The 22,962-nt window shown below is 41.4% G+C and overlaps 1 long non-coding RNA gene across 1 annotated transcript in view; it reads right to left on the reverse strand.

Moving 5' to 3' along the window:
* The window catches only part of LOC145983277 (uncharacterized), a gene marked incomplete at its 3' end in the record, with an annotated part of 33,188 nt that extends 15,309 nt beyond the window's left edge, over positions 1-17,879 (reverse strand). Inside the window, exon 1 of the long non-coding RNA XR_014441231.1 lies at positions 17,679-17,879. This is a non-coding gene — a long non-coding RNA (uncharacterized LOC145983277). The remainder of the gene's footprint in view (positions 1-17,678) is intronic.
* Between the last annotated feature and the right edge of the window lie 5,083 nt (positions 17,880-22,962).

The raw sequence follows: 22,962 nt of genomic DNA on the forward strand, positions 1-22,962 counted from the left end.
CCCCCCTTGGTAATTTGACAGCAGACGCAAGGTGCTACTGTTAAAATAACCTATTTTCAGTTCTCCCAATAGAAAAGCGAATATTGTTTATAACTTATAAACAATATCTTCCTTTTCCTTACCGCAGAAACTCAAACCATACTGCATTGTGCTTGCTACTAGTTAGTTCATTGACCTAAGTTCTTGGAAACATCTTTAAGGAGATGAAAATTGTTTAAAATGTGTGTGGAACGATGGAATCAGATTTGCTGTCAGAAAATCACGTTACAGACGAATGCTCCTTTGCGTAAGGGGGGTGGGGGTGGGGGTACACTTTTTGAAAGAAATGGTCGCGTCGATTCGAAGATAAGATACATATCTTCATCAGAAGAGTATATGACTGATCCCATTTCCTTTTGAATATTTAAAATGGAATTTTCCAAAACGAAATACTTACACGAACGAGACGAGACACTACAGACCAACTTGGTTGGGGGTACAATGTACTGCTGTACCTCACCCATACTTTTCATAACTTTGTAAGGGGGTGTTCGGAAAACCATACTTAAACCTATATATTAAGAAATTTTGAAAATAGAGTCCCGATTAGCCTATCTGAGCATGAAGTGAATCTAGAATAAGTTTTAATAACTTCTGAGTGGAAACCGAAACAAAAATAAACACAAACAAGAACGAGACTGACCACGCCACACCGGAGACGAGATGAGGCTGTGACAATTCTCGACTCATCGCATCGCGATATCATTCCTAGGTGAAATGAAATTTTTCCTAGACATTTAAACACTTTGCAATTTGCGATATTATCAGACGAGGGGGGAATTATTTTTACCTATGTATTAGATATACTTATAATTGGACATTAATTACTTAAAATCTAATTTTGGTATCGAATGGAACACAAACACAACGCCATTTTAAGTTATACCCTAAAGTTAAACTGTAAGAAAATTACATTAGTCAGATGAATGCACGAGATAAATGAAACTCACTGCAGGTTCTATTGGTAGATTTTGGATTGGATTCGCAAGGTCTTTGAGTGAGATGAGAATGTTTGATTGTTTTATTTGGTTTATTTTACTTCGCATTGCTGCCACTTTTGGCTAATCGCAAAGATGAGGATGGGTGATGATATCATGAAATTGCTGATCACTCACATGCCCAACCTGGGACCTCTGGCGTCAAAGCCAGTGCGGGATCTACAAATCTTAGACCCCCCGCAAAATATTGCCAAAGGTGCCCCCTCTACCTACCTACCTTTACACACGCACACATAGCGTATGTAATGTATGGGTGTGTGTGTATATATGCGATTGCCGAGAGGTGTCACCTGTAGTCATTTCACATCGCTATCGTGCTATCGAGATTGCTTAGATTACAAAGCTAACCGCCTATGAACAAATGGATTGCGGCGGTTTTAAGAATTCACTTGATTTTTTTTCACGGTTAGTCTTTTAAATTACATATTTACTTTTCTAGAATGTAGTATATGTAATTTGTATAAGCAAGCGTAAAAGAGGACTTCTTAAAGTACTCGATGTTAGGAAACAATATGATTATATTCTATACTAGGTACACAACCCTTCAAGTAATTCTGCCGGAGGCCATGCTTATGGGCCCCATGAAGTGTAATATAGAATAGAATTTATTTCCAGTATGAGCCTTTACAGTTATACATACCATACAAGTGAAAATTTCCGTGTACTTTCCCTACACCCTTCCTCCTTTTAGTCTGCTTCCACCTCCACACTGCTTGGGAGTTCACAAACACTATTTCATTTCAAATCTTTCCCTATACTTGCACTGTTACCTGAGTGATTCCTAAATTTTCTCCAAATTATTAATTAATTTATTTATTTAGTAACCCTCCCCCCTTTCACACATGCTCGCTATCCCCACTGAGCTTCTTTGCTCTCTTTGCCCAGGCGTAGTATAGGAAAGTTCCCAGATTCCTTATTTCCTCCCCCCCTCTCGGTCTCTCCCTCCTAATAACGCTTGTCATTATATTCTCAATGTTATCTTCATTCATTTCCCTGATATATTTTTGTCTTGCCTCCCCTGTTTCTTTGCACTGGAGGAGAATGTGAAATTTCCTCTCGTCTTCACCGCATAGCGGGCATTCTACGCTCCCGTCCTCCCGTTTAAGTTTAACTTGTGCCCATCCCCCCAGTCTGAACCAGGCCAATCCTGACCTTTCTTTTGCCCCAAACAAATCTACGTAGTTCCTCCTTCCTCATTCTCGATCCGTATCCACTATTTTCGCCGATGTTAGCGATATTTTTGCGTCGCATAGTAGTGCAAGTTTATTGTTTCAAAATAACACTTGGTACGAGTGCTTTTTTATCCTCTTTTTTTATCAATTGAATATCAGTTTTTGACATATTTTGACAATTTTTTGTCGATGTTTTAGCGTTTAGCGATGTTTTAGTGAAATTTCCCTTTTTTCCCACTCACACTTGGTACGAGTGCATTTGTAGCCTCTTTTTTTATCAATTGAATATCAGTTTTTGATATATTTTGACAATTTTTTGTCGATGTTTTAGCGTTTAGCGATGTTTTAGTAAAATTTCCCTTTTTTCCCACTCACACTTGGTAGGTATATCACGATCTTACGTGATATAACTTAACCTATCCTCTTTTTTTATTACGTGCTAAACTACACGAGAGCCTCTACATGCTTTGATCTACTTTAGAGTAGACCCAAATAGAGAGTTCTGCAACCGAAAGTGGGGCTCGGAGTGGGGCTCGGTAGGGCTCGACTTAATGGTTTGCTCTTGTAAGGCATAAGCCTCATTTTCTCGCAGTGTTGCCAACACCTACCTACACCCCTTCTTCTTCTTCTTACTTGGCAAGGGCTACTACCTTTTTTTTTTTTTTTTTTTTTTTTTGAGGCTTAGCCAATTTATACACTGGCGTAACATACACACACTGGGCAAGGAGAGCCGGCAACAAACACACACTGCCGTAAAAGAGAGAGAGATGGATGGATGGATGTCAACACAGTATATATGTGCGTGTGCGTGTGTGCGTGTGTGTGTATAATATGTAGCATTATTAACTAGAGAGTGTTGGCAAACCACCTACAACTAAAAAAAAGAGAGAGATGCCAACGTTGCTGTAAGATGAAGAGAGAGAGAGATTTAAAAGACCTATAGCTGGCAACAGTGGTGAGCGAATGCGCCTTATCGTAAATTTTTCCAAGTCCGGGGACCACGTTTATATATCGCAACCTTTGTAAACCTCTCGGGAACGATGTGCCACACACGCGCGTGCGCGCCTCTCATTATTTCCGTATTGTGACGCAAGCAAACAAACAAAAATAATAATTGTTTTTTAGGATTCCTGGCCCCTATAACCCCGCCAGGGTGCGTGGTGCCCAACCAATGAAGGTTCTAACGGTTGCGGTTATAGATAACCACACCACTGTAGAGTTTCACGTGTTTTTTGTTTTCTCAAAGGTCCTATCAGACACCTCTGTTTGTCAAAAATTCGAGATATTTGCAATTTAACGCTGTGGACTTGGAAAAAATTTTCGATTGATGAAAAAAATTGGTTCCATGACGACCTATGTTCATTTTGGTATGGGTGGACAGAGGACACCGAGACTCGACCGACGCACTAAACCCGACCTTTCTACGACTATTCGTTCAAAAGTTACGAGTGATCAAAAGTTTTGGAGGGTGGGCTAACTTCTTACCCCTTGACCCCAGGACCACCAAAACTTGGTACACGTATTCTACACCTTCAAAATCTAAACTCAACGGCCTGTTGATCAATCAATTTTCGGAACGTTGCTCTTCTTGCTGGAACAGTGACGATTTCGGATTCGCGACGATCGACATGACGAGGAAACCCAACGACGGAAAATACAGAAACAAAATCAACGACTTTCTAAACGTTGCAACGTTGTGAGAAACATGGAAGGTAGAAATTCATGATCTGTCGTGCGGTGTACAGCCTCCATTGTTTGCTTTCGGAAACCAAAGAGATTCATTGTCCTTGCTAGTTATTTATTGTGTATGTGATAATTTGAGACAGTTAAAGTTTTTTTTTATTTAAGTTATAGTTATTTAAGTTTATTTTTTTTCATTTGCATTGCCTACAATTTTTACTAATTTCTAAACGATAGTGTCCCCAAGGCAACGTGTGGATTCCACAAGACAAAATACATCTTTTATCGTCATGCGGATCTAATGCTACTTTCCTAACTTTGTTTGTGGTAAGCACGTAGTCTACGCTTTGTATCCTTGTCTCCAAACGTAGAATCCTCGACTGTGAATAGAGGCAATTGATGTAATCCTCGAACACAAGCTTGTTTTTCACGGTATTTTTACCAACACCTTTGGCTTTTTTGGTGATGCTGGTTTCTGTTTTCACCACATACATTTTGGAACGTAAGCCGGCGAACTCCAGAATGATTTCTCCGTTGCATTCATCCTTCATTTTACCAAGCACTTTTTTATTGCGAGAAGGGAGATCAAATCTGTTTGGTTGAGGGAAGGAAGATGTGTCGAAATGATCAATCATTTTCGGTTGTTTCAAATTGTTGTAGAGGTCAGATGTCTGTACGGAATAAATAAAACTGTCCGTGTCCGTGTACAAAAGTGTTATATTTTCATTATAGAAGGGTTTCATGACATTATAATGAAATTCAAACATATGCAGTTTAGATAAATCCAAAACCGTCGCCCCCACGTAGATTGGTTTGTTGAACTTGATTATTTTTTTATCCATCACAAACAGGGCCAGGTTTTCATCATATATATTTCGTGATTTGAATGTCGGCGATGCTATCAATTTTCTACATTTATTTGAATCGGGAACTAATCTCACGTCCACGTGCTTCCTGACATTCTCCATTGTTTTTCCGTAAACAGCATTATTCATGAGTTTAAAAAAATCTTTATCTAAATCTGACGTGGCGCGTGTTCTATGATACGTATTTTTTTCAATGTAAGGTTTTAACCACTCGGAATGTTTGAATTTCATTATTCTTCTCACATTTATTACTTGAACTCCCTTCTCAATTAAGAATTGAAGATTTTTGTAATGGAGAACGTATCTCTCTTTCCTATCCAATGTTAACAGAAGCTTACGTTGATTTGAATCAGGCGAACATTTTAGTTCGGGTGCAGGAGGTAGATCTTTGAAGTAATCGTGTAGATGGTCGGGGAATTCGAGGTCCACCTCTATAAACAAGCCAAATTCACAGTCGTTGAAATTATTAATGTTAATGGAAGTGGTATCCACCCATTCGAACCCGCCGTAAGGAAGTTTTTGTATCATATCATGTCCGTATAAATTATTTGCATCCACATAAAATATGTATTTCGATTGTTCGTTAGGATCGTATTCTTCTGTCATGTGAACGTTATTTGCTTTTGCATGTCTCTGTGCGCATTGCACCATTCCACCTCGTATCCCCCTCTCGATAAAATATAACATGTCCACGTCCGGTATCAATTCGAGTTTTATTTTTGTCTGTAATAACATGGCAGACCACGCTAAGCCCAAGAGACCGTAAAAATATGCAGGATCTAATTTGTAAATATTCGCCGACGTTTTCCTGAATGCTTGAAAAACATCCGCGAGTATTGTCACGTCCAGTTTTAAGTAGGCATCGTGATAATCGCCGAGTGTCCTACATCCTAATTTGTCCCACATCCGTTGCGCGTGTTCGTATTCATCGTCCGTGATTCCTTTCTCTCTGAGTCGACTGTAAAATTCTGTTTGAGGTGGAAGAGTGTCGTCGTTAAATTTAGAATTATCACTAACATATTCGTAAGGATAAATACCTTTACGTCTAATCATTTCTATGTCTACGTTGGGAAAACTAGCTCTCGTTATTCTAAATTGTTCAGCCGAAAGTTTGCTTGCAAGAGCGTCCAAGCTCGCAGATAAAAATCTGTAAGAATCTAAAAATCTCATCTCCACAGTTTCGTTTGTTCCCGGAATCAATACTCGCTTGCTGACACTGATGTACCTTTCTTCATTCTCTGCTAGAATATTTATTTTTTGTCTATCATATCCAAGATTCCGAATTAAGAGATGGAAGTCGTAACCGCTGCCATTATGAAGGTATATGGGGACAAAGGTAGGTTTTTGGATCTTTAGATTACACGTGTTACAGATTCCACCGACGTAGTTTCCGGTGAAGTGATTATGATGAAATACTTTCCGGTTCTCGTCGGTGAAACGTTGATCGCACACCGGACACGTTTCAATGTTATTGTGAGATTGAAGTTCATCGCTGGATAATGGAAGCATTGGTTTCGATTCGCGTAAGAGGCTGCCAATAGTCTCAACCTCTTCAACCATCTTTCCAAAAAAATGTTTGATTACGTCTGGTCCTCGGTAAACATACGGTTCATCTATCCTATCCTGTCGCACAACAACATATCCGAAACTCGAGGCTTCGTGCAACTGATACGGTGTTGTGGAAGAAAGTTCGGGGTCTGGTTCGCAGTACGACAACGGTTTGAGAAAAGACTCAAAATCAGCAATGATGATTGCGGGATGTTCGAACAATGCCTTATGCATCCTAAATTCTTCGACCTCTTTTGATTTCGGCATCAACATGCAAGTCGGTCTGTTGTCACCGCAATACATTTTATGTTCGGCAAGTTTATCGATAGCAATCTGACGTCCGGTGTAATTTCGATAATCGACTCGTTTTTTATCGTTGAACGTGGTTAGGCATCTCGGGCAAACTTCGATGTGGTTTGCATACTTGGTAGTTTGACTTCTGACCAAACGTGATAGAGAACGAATTAGCGTGTAGTGATGAACATCCTCGTTTGAAATTAGAAGAAGATTAATCACACGAGCATCGTCATCGTCGATATCGCTTATCCTGACGGGATGCACGAGATATTTATCTGACGTGAAGGAATATACATTAATAGCGATGCGTTTTCCTGCACGATTTTCAAACTTTGTTATATCCGACAATGTCACCGGGTATTCGATGCCAGACATTACACTTTCAAACTCGGACTCGTATTGTTTGTAATGTCCAACCCACTGTGGATTATTTTTGCAATAAACAGGATGCAGTGCAGCCAATATACACCAAAGGAAACACTTGTTATCGCTGTTCTGTATATTTAACACAGCTCTCTTGTGTTGAATGTTCGGTGGAAGAGGAACGTAGCTGGAAGCGCGAAGAGGCGAGAATTGGTTCACGTAAACAGTTAACGTGTGAGGACTTCCACACAGAGACCATCCCGACCCTTTAGCCTCGAAATCGTCATGTTTCTTAACCAGCTCATTGGTAACTTTATAATAGAAGTTGTCTAAATTTTCGACGTCAGCAAAATAAAGAGTCTGGTTTTTGTACGATGATAAAAAATACTCGTTGTGCCATCGACTTTTTCGTATTCAGAAAACAGAACAACGTATACTTTTATAGAGTTGTTTTCAAGTTTATCTTTTAAAATATTTAGTACAGATGTTTTCGTTTCATGCAAGAAACTAAGGATGTCACGGCCTGGTTCTGACTTAATTGAAAAATCCTGGATTTGGTCGTTGAATGCAGATCTAATTGGTTTGCGTTCATTAGATAATTTAATTTGATGGAAGTGGAAGCTTCCGTTTCTGAATCATCGATTTTCCTTTTCGATGCTTGTCCGGTCGATGGTTTGCAAATTTTGAGATGTTTACTTAAATGTGCAATGCTGATCATCTTTCCGCATCGAGCACAAGGCTTAGAAGGTAACAAACTATTAATTCTCGAACCTGTTTCGATACATCTTGCCCTGTGCTTGCTAATATTAGTTTTAGATATTAATTTTTCGCAAGTAACACATTCAGTTTTATCATTTTTACGATTGAAACTGGTTGTGGATGCCATTGCTTTCTCCAAAATCACAGAAATCAAAAAGTCTAGTATATTACGATAGAATTTTCAGCTATGTTATTTTATATAGAATTTTACGAGGCGAAATAGAAAACGCACGATCACGTCAAAATTCAATCTGGTCGAAATTACTATGAAAAACCACGTGAAACACCTTTAAACTTGAAATAATAGATGGTATGTAGCTTCAAAGAAAGTTAGATACCTATTTTTTTTTTTTACAAAAAAGAGGAGCGCTGCGACAGGACGTCCGTACTCTTCGGCTGCTCTCACGAGACGGACTGATCTGCAGTGTATGCCGTCTTATATATAATAAAAGCGCGGACCGTATTGAAAACACCTGTAATAATTAACCAATCAGAAGACGCCACGTTAGATATGACTCATCACATTACGTCATAATTTGTTGCAACATGTTGTGTAATAGTTTACTCTACATGGTTCTATCACCGAGTTCAGATGTTTACTCATTGCTGACTCCGTCGTTGTCGTCTATCAAAAACCTAAGTACCTTGGAAACAGTGAGAGTTATCGAAAAATCTCCCCTTGTCGATTTTTTTTGGTGACGTAGAGTACGCGTAGAGAGGTCGGGTTTAGTGTGTCGGTCGAGTCTCGGTGTCCTCTGTCCACCCATACCAAAATAAACATAGGTCGTCATGGAACCAATTTTTTTCATCAATCGAAAATTTTCTAAGTCCACAGCGTTAAAAAAATCTTAAATTGCAAATATCTCGAATTTTTGACAAACAGAGGTGTCCCATAGGATCTTTGAGAAAAAAAACACGTGAAACTCTACAGAGGTGTGGTTATCTAACCGCAGCCGTTAGAACCTTTTTTTTTGTTGGGCACCACGCACCCTGGCGGGGTTATAGGGGCCAGGAATCCTAAAAAAACAATTATTATTATTTTGTTTGTTTGCTTGCGTCACAATACGGAAATAATGAGAGGCACGCGCATGTGTGTGTGTGTGTGTGTGTGTGGCACATCGTTCGCGAGAGGTTTACAAAGCTCGCGATATATAAACATTGGCCCGGACTTAGAAAAAAATTACGATAAGGTGCATTCGTACTTCAAGGATGAGAAAGTGTTTTTTCTCGTACCGGCTTTTCTGCGCTGTGAAACATCGTCAGCGCAATAAATGAGGCGCGGAACGTGGAGGGAAAGTGAGTTTTTGAGGTTTTGGTGCGATTTTCTTAGAGGTCAAAAAATCAGGGTTGTGGTAGAATGCACATTACTATACTACTTCGCATTCTGCCAAAAATTTCTGTTTGGTAATATCTTCCAGTCTAGCACGTATGACCCCTAGCATCTGCGTATCAATTCTCCCCTCTATTCCCTCTTCCCACATCCATCCTAGCCCTATACTGTATAATTCAGTCTTTATTTTTGCTACCCATTGCCTCCCATTACCCCCCCTTATCTGTGATTGTACACAGAGTTTCTTCAAATTTCTCCCCTCCATGGTGATCAGTTTTGCCCAGTATTTAATGCTCCTCATTTTGGCATCCACTTCCTCTCTTAATTTTCCCATTTCCCTAAGTGCCCCACATGTTGCCGTACCCCTCCCTACTCCTAGCCCTTGTTTTAGGAATCTAGACTGTACGACGTTTACGGTTTCACCTCCCTCCCAGACCCATAGTTCGATGCCATAGAATAGTGTTGCCTTAACTGTGGCCTCGTAGACTCCCTCCAGAATTTTGATTGGAATATTTGGTACTTTGTATTTTATTTTTCTTGTTTTTTCTAACGCAAAAATTGCTTTACATTTATTCCTGTGTGCGTGCCTTGCCCACCTACCCGTCATTGTCATCACCATGCCTAAATAATCATACTGTTTCACCCTATCGACACTTGCCTCCCCGTATTTCCATTGTCCATCCTTACCAAATACGTACCCGTTCTTAAATACCATAATTTTGATCTTCTTCATATTTACTCGCATGTAAAGGCCTGCACAAGACCTGGAGCAGACCCGTTCGCGAGACATCGCTCCTGAAATGCCATGCAACCTGCGCAACACCCTCGCTTGAGCAGCTTGTATGCCCACCTGCACAGATCGTTCCTGGCAGGCATTGTAGACCCGCCGGGTACCCGCAGTCTTACGATACCTAGTAGGTCTCAGTTCGTTCTTTCCATCAACTGCAGACCCCTCCCTCTGCATGACGTAGTTGCTTCGAGTAGAAACTGCACCTGGCCCACACCGTTCTGCAGTGTTGCCAACTGCAATAGATTTTCACTACTTAAAAAAGGGAACTCGAAGCTTCGTAAGCCACATCACCAATGAAATGAGATTTACGAATGTTGCTACCCCCCCCCCCCCACACACACACATTGAAATAGGTTTTCCGTGGCACAGGATCCATAAGTATATGTCGTAAACAACCAATATACGTATATATAGTGATATAGGACAGGACTGAAACATGTCACGTTCGACGCTGAGGTCGCGAGTCGAACAACACACTGTTCTACTGCGAACACCAGGGCCGTAGCCAGCCAGGGCCATTGCCGTTACCCTCGTTTGGGGGGTAGGGCCAAGTACTTGGATAAACGTGCCAACAAGAACAATCACAATAATAGTAATAAAGTAGCATGAAAGGCATTATAATCCTCATAAATCACGCAAAAAGGGGGTAGAAGTCGGTTCTCACGCGCATTTGTGTTGAAACAGAGGATTAGAAATATTTTTTTTCAACACGTCAATTTCACATTAGCTAATAATGGAAAACAAGCACACAAACTGTTTTTGAAAGAAAGAAAGTGCATGATAAATGCATTCCGAATGTACAGACATATGGCATGTAAAATTTCCATTAAAATTTCCATCTACAATATTTTCTTTTCACATGGAGCGACGTATTACATAATCAATTCATCCAACTCGTAACAAACCAACATTAATAGCAAATAATATCACGGGCCGCCATAGCATTCTCTGTTTTAAAACTTTTCTCACTTAGATCGTTCGGCGCTCAGGGCCGACTCCCGCTACCCCTTTGCTACGGCATTGAACTTGATGAGACTGGATAATATTTTATAATATATTTCTACTTTCATAAAATTTGAAATCAAGGGGTTGCAATTACCCCTCCATTCCCCCTCTGCAGGTGCCCTTGGCCGTCTGGAAGGAAAATGCAAGAAAAATATGAAAATTAATTCCATCTTGAGTACCCTTTAGCCCTGCTACTCTTAAATTCTGCTAGTCTGTTTTTTCTTGTACTTTAATGTTTGACCCCCACCCTGACCCTTCCGCTAGACTTAATTTCCGTCCAAGGTTGTGAGCAATGCACCCTACCCCCTCTGGTTGCGCCACTGCGTGCCTGGTTGCAATGAAAAGCAATTAGTTTTCAGTGAGGAGATTTTTGTTTGCTCGATCATTCATTTAAATAAATGAAGCTGTAATACTGCGTGCATTTCCTGGCAATAAGATAAAAACTGCTTACGCTGAACTGAAATCGCTAAGTATATAAATTCTCCTTGGAGGAGAGAGCTCCTCCTAGGACCTCGTAGGATTTACGAGCTACGTAAGTAGGCAACACTGGCTGAAGCTGTCCACGTGGTGATGAAACACCTGGAGCGACACGCTGCCGGAGGGCTGTTTCCTTCCAGCAGGTTTTGCAGGCGCCCGGGTCTTGTTGAATGCCCAGTTACCTTGTAAGCGCAGAGCGCCTGGAAGACGAAGAACCCGGGTAAAGACGCAAGTCGACTCGTTGCCGTGGGCAGGCTAGCAGGTATACCTGTCCTCGCGGCAAGCGGGCAGTGGGTAGGTAAAATGCAGATTATGCTGGCCTCTGCTCGCATGGCCATTTCCCGCAATATCCGTGAAACGTGTCTAGACCGTTCTGTAGACCTGCTGTGGTGTTCGAAATCAGTACCAGGTCGTCTGCGTATAACAAAAGTGGTACCTTTACGTCGGATATCGTTGGTGGATCCGTGTCCCTCTGCGTTATTTCCTCCACGATATCGTTGATGAAGAGGTTAAACAGCAGAGGGGAGAGAACGCACCCCTGCTTCACCCCCAATATTGATTCATTTGCCCCTGTAACGCCCTCTTTCCCGCACTTTACGCAAAACTAACTTTTTCATATGCTGCTTGGAGAGCTCTGATCATTCTTGCGGATACCCCAACGTCCCACAATTTTGCCCACAACATTTGCCTGTTAACCGTGTCAAAGGCCTTTTCGAAATCCACGTAGCAGCAATATAGTTTCCCCCTTTTGACCCCTAGTTTCTCTTGTATCAATGTCTGCAATAAAAGTACATTGTCTTTTGTCTGAAAATTTTTCCGAAATCCAGCTTGCAGAGGAGAAAGAACATCAAAAATTTCGCACCATTTTTGTAATCGTCTATATAATATCTGGCAGTGGGTCCCAGACAGAAAAAGGTTGAGAACCACTGGCTTGGGGGGAACCACATTGGTGTGTTCCAAGTAGACGCTCACCATATTGAATTCAACTCATTTTTTTAAAAAAATGGAAAGGAAGGTGATGTGGTATATACGAGTATTTGACACTGTTTTCTCAGATCTGGAAAATGATACATTTGTTACAATCATGCAGTCGTAAGTTGTTCCTGATTCAAGATAGTTTGAAGAAACCTTCACCTCTGCATTGCTAGTGAAATTCTATCCTCATTTGATTCTGTCTGACTGCCACACGGGAAACCCGGGTGGGTGTCTTAAGATCGGAATTTTTCTTGCTTTGTCCCAGCATAAAGCGGCTCTAGGGCCCACCCAGCCTTAAATCAAATGGTACCCGGGGGATAAACGCGGCCGCAGCGTGGTGCTGATCATATCACCTCCAAGATGGCCGACAACGAAAATATGTGGAGCCCTACCCCGTGCCTTCATGTCACGGTGCTACGGAGATGCACAGCACAGGGAACTTTAGCTTTACTTGTACATATTGTATTCATTTCTGTACCCCCGAGTAACTGAGTTTATTTTTACATACTTTTTACATACGCATATACGAACCCTATACTATGTCAATGGCTTAGGGCCCCCTAAATGCTTACTTGTCTCCGCCCCCCCAACACACTGCGGGGTTTTGGGGCTTGTACTGTAGATCGAGCACTGGTCAAAGCGCTATGCTAACCTCTCCGTTATGGAGGCTATGCCTTTTGGATTTTCTTTGTAGATGCGAAAATCTTTAACTGTGACGCACACATGCTTTTGCTTACATTAAAGTTTACCTTTTCACATAAACGAAAAACTGACATATCACCTTAAACACACGCATGTATCTGCATTTAATACTACTACATACGAAAATAAACATTGGGCGGTTCTTCATATTGTCCACCAAAGATTGAAACAAAAAAAAAACTTTCGAGACTATGTCTTTCCTTGCTTCATCTGACATCTGAATGATTTCGGTTTTGTATATGTAATAACTAATGAGAGTACTTTCAGTGCTTGAAGAGTGTCATTAGGTACAGCTTTGTCAAATGTTTCACAAATATTTCAAAGTTAGACTTCTTACGAGTTGATCGGGAACCATCTCAACTCAGTTTTTTTTTTCTTTTTTTAATACAACGCCCTACAGATGTCTGAGTAAATACCAAATACATGGCTTCTAAAAGACATTGGATGTGGTAGTCTACACATCTGCCATAAATTGTTTAAAGATATTTTTATGCGTAGCTATGGGAATTTAATTAGAATGAACTGAACTGAAGTGGAACTCGATAAGTATGGTATATTCAATAATGTGGTTTCTATATCCAGTGGGTGGTAGGTGATTATTCCTGGTTGGGGTGGCTCAAGATCCTCCTCACCCCCTTTAATCTCAATCTACATTAAAATGAATAGATGTATTTTTCTTCGCAATTTTTACATTTCGAACTCATGATTTTCCGTTCCGTTAAATTCAAATAAGCCCAGAACGAAATCCAGAGCGTTATATGTTTCAGAATTGTTATCTGGTTTTAAAATCTGTTTCAAAAAACATAAATTCTAAGAAAAACAAAGAAAAAAAATAGTTATACAAATTTTGCATTAAATAACAGGACATTCCTTGTGCTGTTCTAAAATAGAATATTTCCCATGTTTTCACATTATACATAGTATCAAGGACGTATTTAGGAGGGTGTCCGGGCACTCCCCCTAAAGACTTACAAAGAAGTAAAAGTAAATAATCAAAATATAATTGTTAGCATTTGTTATATAATCGATGGTTATTTCCGAAGAACTTATTGGAAGGCAAGAAATTTGGCTCATACGGCTTTGAAGGGTTCCAAAATAGTTATGCACACAACTAATGATAATGTCCATAAAATATTAATCAGAAACTTAACTCATCGTTAATTGGATCTAACTCCTTGTTTGGTAATCAATAAATATTGAATTATTTTTATATTTGACATTAAATTCCTTGGCAGGGCAGTTGTTTTTATGCAAATCTTGATGATCATAACTACACGTAAGCTAGATAACTTACATATTTAATTAATATTTTAATTTAATTAAATATAATTATTATAATTATTTATTATTATTATTATTATTATTGCAACACTTGGTTGGACCCCCGAAATGTATTTCTAGGTGCAGTAGTATGTGTGTTTATATATATGGGAGGCTGAATTTTGTACCCCCCCCCCCCAAATGAAAAACGTTCCCGCGCCACTGTTTCAGTTCCAAGCGACAGATGGTAAGTTAGAAACGAACCTTCAGAATTAAATGCAACCTCTCGTATCGGAATGACACATCAAGCTGCATATGTCGCTTTCCGCTTCAGTCTACTAGGACTCGGCCGTTCATTCAATAACGTGCATCGTGTTGCTTTGGTCTGTTGATGGCACATACGCAGTGAATGCTTTTTCACAGACTGAAGGGGCCCGTGTCGCTTGTCACTCTGTTGAAATACTCCTCTCGCTTTGGTATGAAAGCTCCCTTAAACGAACGAAGCAATAAAAACGGGACACCTAAACTCCGTACTAGCTAACTGTAGAACGAGAACAAGTCTCTGGGCAAGTAGTGACGCGAGACGGCTCCTCCAATGAACAGTGAGAGAAACGGGATTGTGTAATAGGCGACGGGAGTTTTCCCTTCTCTCTGTAAGCGTTGCAAACTTTTGAAAAGGATAATATCGAACGCACATGGCAAACGGACCGTATTTTTGTCTCAAGGTCCGTACGATTGTTTTAAGAATTTCTTAGGGAAATATAAGGATATAACTGCAAGAGAAAATTTTAACAAGCCGTGCATTTAGCGTACGGACTAAGGTCTGGACCGTACGTCCGTACATGCCATGAAATTTTCGTACATGTATGGTCAGGACCGTACGGTTGGCAACGCTGCGCTTTCACCACTAGATTTTCCTCCTCCTCCTCTGCCGATATGCGCGGTCCTGCTCTACAGTTAGCTGGGACAGGGTATAGATCCTGAAATATTCGCTTCCCTGCAAGGCGTTATGTGTGTTGCCTAACTCTACGGCGATGAGTGGATTTTAATAGCAAATTTTCAATGGAAAGTTCCGCCACCTCCATGGAGTTATGGCAACATTTAGGTTAGAAGTTCCATTTTTATTGTCGGTGACTAGATTACAACGCTTTTCTGTATTCACATGAACTCGTAACTAGGTTTAAAGTTGCGAACAAACATAAACAAGTAAGTACCTATTCATTTCAATGTTTAAATTCATGATCTCTTCCCCACTTCCCTGGGGATGGCATCGCAACAACACGAAACTTGGTAGAGTCTCGTCTCATATGGAAGGAGCTGATCTTCGTGGCAGAGTGGTTGGCACAACGCGCTACGACGCCAGGGGCCCCGAGTTCGAATCTCGGTCTGAGCATTGGTGTTATTTGTGAACGTCCCCTCATCAATTTCATATCATCACTCATCCTAGGCCTCTCCGATGGCGCATTGGTAGCGTCCTCGCCTTGTAATCAAGGGATCCCGGGTTCGATACCCGGTGGAGGCACATAGCACTTTAAAATTGTAGGTCCAGTCCCGATTAGCCTTACTGTGCATAAAGTGGACTTAAAACACCAAATCAATCCAATCCAATCTTCACTCATCCTTACTCTCGCTAATAGCCAAAAGTGGAAGAAAAGCGAAGTAAAATAAAATAAATCGAATGCAGGACCCCTGGCGTCAGAGAATGCTACTCTGATCACTGACCACTTTCCTACTAAGTTTGGCTGTACCCACTGAACCACAGCGCATCAATTATAAAAAAAATAGTATGGCATTGAGGACTAAAAGTGGTCAACGTTGTAAGTGCCAAAAGCAAAAGTGTTGGAAAATTGCATCGTTCCGCACATCAGCCCGTAAGAACGTGCACGCTAGTGACCTCTTTACACGCCCTTTGAACTACTTAGAGGGCTACCAGCCATATTTCACGTTTACCACATTATAAAGCATGGCACATTTCACAGTTTAACGTGGAAAACGGTGTTTGAATTATTGTGGCACTTACAGCGTTTACCAATTTTAGTCTACAATTAATTATTAAGTATTGTCAAGAGCTTGTTTTCAGTCAGTTTATGTTCAGATAGGCTAATTGGGACGGGACCTACAGTTTAAAATTTGAAGCGTGCCACTATGCAATGTGTTTGCACCGTGCATCTAACCCGTGACCCCTTTATTACAAGACGACAAATTTACTACTGCGCCAACGGGGATGCCCTTTTTATATAAGCAGAACGTTACATGGCTTGGTTGAATGCCCCTTGTGGCCACCGTCGCTTGAAGTGGAAATTGTAAGCTGGGGTATGTTTGCTAGATTATTGGCACTAGCTGGGGAGGGGGTGCTAATTTAACATGGGGACAATGAAGCAGATGGGAGATGCTTTGCGTTAACTTGTCTAGCTAGGGGTGAACCACCCCCCTGTATCCCCCGTCACCTGGATATCAGCTAAACTTAAGGCCGAATCACACGGAAAAGATTTTCCAGCAGGAAACCCCTAGTTGGCGCTGGAGTGGCAGCCTTGCTAGAAATGGTGGCTGCCAGGCTGGCTGCTAGACTGGTTTTGGCGACCAGACCGTGTTCTATTTGCAACTGGCTAATCTGCTAGATGATGTGGTAACAGCCAATCAGAGCGAAAGTTTGGTCATGTAAAGATAATCTGTGATGCCGAGGAGAATGGGGTTTTGTCTGTGCTTTAGGAATGTTTGTTTTTGTTCGCTGGTCGAGAAGAAAATAACAAATGAGGTGCATTCGTGTTCATTTATAGACAGGAATTCATCAATAGCAATGAGATTTGTACACGACAGATGTGATTAGCCGATAATGAAAATCTTTATTTTTACGATTGTAAACAAAATATTTACTTTTAATGAATGAATCCTACTAATCTCATGTATGAATACACACACGAGTTCATTAAAAGCATATTGAGTACATACTGACTACCATATTTTATTTCGAACCAATTTCTATAACATCCTTTTTTTATTTAAAATTTAATTTTGGCAATTGTAGCTACTCTCCTACAACGCTCTTCCTCAGGCAGCTCGTCTGAGCAATGCTTCGTGGGAACAAAAGTCTTCCAACAAGTACGATAACGAGTATCATGTGAGGCGAAAACTACCAGGTGAGCAAGTACGGCACAACTAGTACAAGTTCAAATGGAAAATCCAGCAGGAAATCTAGCCTCCTGTGATTCAGGTATTATTTAAACTTGAGTTAGCCTGGTCATAAACAAACATACAGGCATTAATTTCCCTCCCTATATTTAACTGAATGAAAAGGATTTGCGCAACACAAGCAAGACAGATAAAACAAAACAGACGGTTGGTTGGGTCGGCAGGCAAAGAACACACAAACAAACACCGAAGCAGGCGTTGGATAGAGACAAGCAATAAATTACTCACTCCATTTCTTTCTGGCTTGGATGCACTGTGGGAATTTTCCATTTCGGGTTGAGAAAAGTAACACACACGTGCACGTGGCACCTATTCGCATAGATTTATAAAAGCTTTCTTTCTATTCGAAAGAGTCGCACACGAGTTCGAGTTAGGACATGCACATTAACGGACGCCCCCAAAACAATGGTTGTCCACACGGTCCACACCTTTTCCATGCGCGATACTGGAGAACGCATCACCGGTAATATATTTTTAGCTACAATAAGACTACTGCACAGGGTTCCTGGACCGCGGCCAGAAGTATGAGTGTGACTCAGAGACAGGGAGGAACGGCAGTGCAGGAAGGAATCTGGCACCGAATATTTAACTTCTTAAGTGTGACGTGAGCATCTGACCAACGACAAGAAGGGGAAAAAATAAATGCAGGTGTGGTCCGTTACCTCTGCCAACGGAATGAGGACAAATTTATTATCTCCACAAATCTAGTTATGGCAAAATGCCAGTAGCATTATAGTCTATAGAACTTGCCTACTTATGTAGCTACTTAGTCTTATGATAATGGATTACCATCGGTATCATGATGTAAAATGTCCCCCCTTTCTTGTAAACGTTCCTCGGAAAAAGTGATCCCGGGAAAAATACAATAGATTAAGTCCATTGTGAACTTTCTACCTCAGACACACAAAGTAAGGTAATGATAAAGTTCCCCGTGCATATAGAACCGTGCCATGATGGCACATTTAGGGGTTGTCAGGTTATGGCCCAATCTCGATCTCGGCCATTTTGGAGATGATGTGATCAGCACCACGCTCCGGCCACCTTTAACCCCTCGTGTTGCCCCCAGGTAACCATTGACTTGAGGCTGAGTGAGCACTAGAGCCGCTTTATGCTAGGACAAGGCCGGAAAAATTCCGACCTTAGATCACCCACCCCGGGAATCGAGCCATGGTCTCCCGAGTGACAGTCAGACGCCCTAACAAATAGACCACTTCGGTTCAGAAACACAAGGGCGACAAAATACAGTGGGTCTTAATTATGGTGTGTTCAGTGCTCGAAGTAGCGAGAACGTGAGGGAATGCTCAGCTAAGAATATTTTCATAAAGCATCCCCCAGTTTGGATAAATTGTATGGCTGAGCCGATACCAGTGGTATCGGTATCGAAAAGTATCGGTTGAAATTCATCTACCGATACTTTTCCTACATTTTGGTATTTCACGGGGTCCGCAAAAGTGCCGCATGACATATTCGCAGTCTAATTATCGTGGAAATTATACAAAATTCAAACTTTAATTTCATTTTGCTCCACTTTTGTACGAAAACTGTATTTTTAATTACATAACATATTCTGTTGTAATTCTTTAATATTATAAAGCAAATTTCTTGGTAAATTGATGCATATAATTGGAGAAAAATATTTACACACCAATATTGATCAATATTTTGAACAAATTTTATTTATTGCAATTCTCAAAGTATCGGTATCTGTGGGAATCGGTGAGAGTATCGGCATCGGTTCAAAGTGGTATCGGCTCAGCACTACTAAATTGCATGAGGATCCCCCACCTACCGCATTGCTTCCATGTTGAATCATACAAGCATCCTCTTCCCATCCTGAAACTCGACCAAGCATCCAACCAACCACGAATTTCTACTTCGAACGCTGTATACAATCCGCCGGGAAATTTTACAGTTTTATTTCCCACCCCCCCAAAAAAAACCGCACCCCTTGATTACAAGGCGACGACGATACCACTACGCCATCGTGGAGGCCAATTCTACAATAGGTAACCCATTGCATATCTCCCTCCCGCCCCATTCAAATTCTTATATAGGGCGCTTTTGTCTTCAGGGGATGTTTTACATCAGAGACTTTGTCCCCCTAAATTACAATAAGTGATTTACAGTATCCAGTTCAGAATTTTAGATTAGGCGTTTCTATCAGTAGGGTGACATTTTACATAGGTATACTTTGACCTCCCGAAATTTCTAAGGTGACGTATAGTTCCCATATTACCATAGTAATTCCCATTTAAATTCTTAGATATATATCACGAGGGGGGCGTTCTGCAACAGTGTGCATTGTTTCCCAAAACATTCTACAGTGCGTTTCACCGTCGCCTGTTGGCGGCCCGCTTGGCGGCCGGCCAGACGGCAACTTCCGGCAAATCGCGTGTAATATCTCCGCTATGGAAACTGCTAGTTTCAAAACGACTTCAAGTTCTCAGAATTACAGTTACAATTACAATGAAAATAAGCTCTTACCTTGTCACAAGAGGTCCTGGAAATGGTGTCCTCCTGCATCCACATATATTTTTGGCATCTTTTCAGGAAATTTCCATTTACACGCAACAGTTCAGCTTCTGAATTTGCTTCAGTTTCTCTCCTGATATTTTCCTTCAGTTATTCTAATGTGTGGGGATTTGTTGCATAGACTTTATTTTTCAATTTCCTCGATAGACAAAAATCACACACAGTGAGATCAGGGAACCATGGGGGCCACAATCCTTTGTAATGACCCTGTCTTGAAATATTTCCTAAATGAAATCCAACTACTCTCAAGCTGTGTGTGAGGTGGCAGAGTATTGTTGGGAAAACCCTCACTGGCATTCAGTGTCAGTTAGTTGTTCGATAAATCCCGACATTCGGGACGGGAAATTTTCGGGACAGGAAATGTTCAAAATTTCCCGAAGCTTTGAAAATCTCGAATTCTACACGTTATTTTCACTTTAAGTGATTGTTTTTTGCATTTCTGGAATAAAAACTAACAATTTCCGATACGTTTCAGAAACAGAATGCAGAAAAAGTCGAAAATTAACGACTTTTTAAAATGGCCATTCGGTATTTTCCGACTGCTGGGATTCCCGAAGTTGGGATCGGGACGGGAATTTCTTTTCACCCCTACTGAGCTCCAATACCTATTATTCTGTGACGCAACATGGCCCCATAAATGGAACCATGCTTCGTCAGAGAAAAATATTAAACGGGGATCAGTTTCCCCCACCATTAACATTCCCCAAAATCCAGTTACAGAAAATTACCCGACTCTCGTTTACACATGGTAGCAGTTCCTGGACAACAGTGACCTTGTACGGTTTCGATTTTAAAAATTAGGTACCTCGCCATGTTTTGTTATGGAAATTTCTGTTTCCTGTGCAAGTCGTTGGAGCTATTTTTTCAGTAGTATGTTCTAATCTTTCTCCGACTTCATCCAATTTCTCCTTGGACGTCGTTTTACCATTCACTTCTTATCGAGAATAGATCCTTTTTCCCTCAATTTGTTCACAAGGTTTTGCATGGTATTTCTGCGCGGAACAGGCCGAGATGCGGCTCAAACGACGGTGAAATGCATTGTAAAGTAAGCTCTCCGTGCATAGAGCACCGTGCCATGAAGGCACATTTAGGGGATGTGGGGGTGGTGCCCCACACATTCTTGATCTCGACCATTCTGGAAGTAATGTGATCAGCATCACGTCCCATCACACCGCCTTTACCCACCAGGGTTTCACCTCATTGAATGGAGGCTGGGTGAGCCCCAGAGGCGCTTTATGCGGAGACATGGCCCGAAAAATCCCATCCTTAGATCACCCACCCCGTGGATCGAACCTGGAACTCTTGCGTGACAATCAGACGCCCTACCGACTAGACTACCGCGGCTCTAGTAGAACATTCTACAAGGTGGGCACAAAGTCCCGTGACCCCCTCCATATTGTGACTGCAATTGCTAAATTATTATTTCTTGCTAATGCATGTATATATTTCATGTTGCAGGTGTAAATCATGGCTGACACAAGTGACTACACCATTGAACAACGCCTGATTGACAGCTGTTGGGTTCACGAAAGGGAACGAACTGGACGAACATTGGAGAATGTGCAAACAGACTTCCAACAGCGGTTTGGACGAGCCCCTCCTCCAAAATTCACATTGCTGCGATGGGAAAAGAAGATTTTTACCACCGGTAGTGTGAAGGACAAACCAAGAAGTGGCAGACCGTCCACCAGACAGGAACAGTGCAGAGAGGTAGCCGAATCCGTGGTAAGATCCCCAATGAAGTCGACGCGCATGAAGTTGGATTTAAAGGTACGACCATATCGGCCGATGAGTGTTAATGAGTTATCGGACAATGACTTGATGCGCAGGAAGAACATGCTCCGTAATTTGTTTGTACCCCTCTTGATAGACATGGAGGTTAGGCAGACATGCTGGTTGCAGCAAGATGGTGCACCATCTCATTTTGCCATTCGAGTTCGCGAGTACCTCAATTACAGCGCCTTGAATAACGTAGTGTGGAAAACGACCCAAGAAACTGGTTCCCCGAGACGATGACAAGTAGATGGCAGTGCGATCGACCCAGGTGCTAATTTTGTTATGAAAGTAATGCGGCTTAGTTAGTTTTTGGAATATATTGTGTAGATTTGTTTCTCTAGAAAGGCGGTAAGTGAATTGATGGAAACAGTTATATTTGTGGAGTGATTTGCAGTCACGAAATGGCATTAATTTGGAAAGAAAAGTAAAATAAAATTAATAAATAAATAGCATGCGTAACACAAGAAGAAACATCGCAATGTGATTCCGGACGTCAGGTCTTGGATTGTGTATTAGAGTTTATTTTTCTATGTTATTAGAATATAAATAGTATCCTGAGAGATATTTCATACAGAGGCGACAAACCACAAATGTCGCTTGAAAGCGAGCAGTCGGAAATCAATGCAGCCTTTCGAACCGTAGGGAAAAAAAAGCTCTGACTGCACCGTTTCCTCAAGGAGATTTTACACCAAAGCGACACGCGACAAACGATACGAGGATTTCACACCAAAGCGACACGGGTCATTCGGTGCAAGGCAACTTTCATACCGAAGTGACACATGTTGCTTGGAAAGGAGCCAATCAAGAGCAACATTTCACATCGTAGCGGCATGACGGGAAGCACAGGCCAGCGTTCGGTTGGTGAAATCCTCAAGCGATAAGTGTCGCATGCCGCTTGTCGCTTTGGTGCGCAATCTCACTAAAGCAAGACACTCATTGCATCACGTATGCGCTAACAATAAACCACGGCAACATGTTGCAAGCTATTGAGTAAATGGCCCAGTTTGAGCGACGCAGAAGCGACAAAGCGACACGTGTGGTTTATCGTGTCGCCTAGATCTGTTGTTGTAATGTGCGGTTTATCGTGTCGCGACTCGCCTATCTGTTGTTCGCAAGCAACGCTTGCTAATAGACTGAAGGCACCATGTCGCTTGTCACTTAGTTGGGAACTCCCCCTGTAGCACGTCGCTTCGGTCTCAGCACC

This window comes from Lepisma saccharinum, unplaced genomic scaffold (genome assembly GCF_977018435.1).
Source record: "Lepisma saccharinum unplaced genomic scaffold, izLepSacc3.1 HAP1_SCAFFOLD_727, whole genome shotgun sequence".
Taxonomy (NCBI): Eukaryota; Metazoa; Arthropoda; class Insecta; order Zygentoma; family Lepismatidae; genus Lepisma; species Lepisma saccharinum.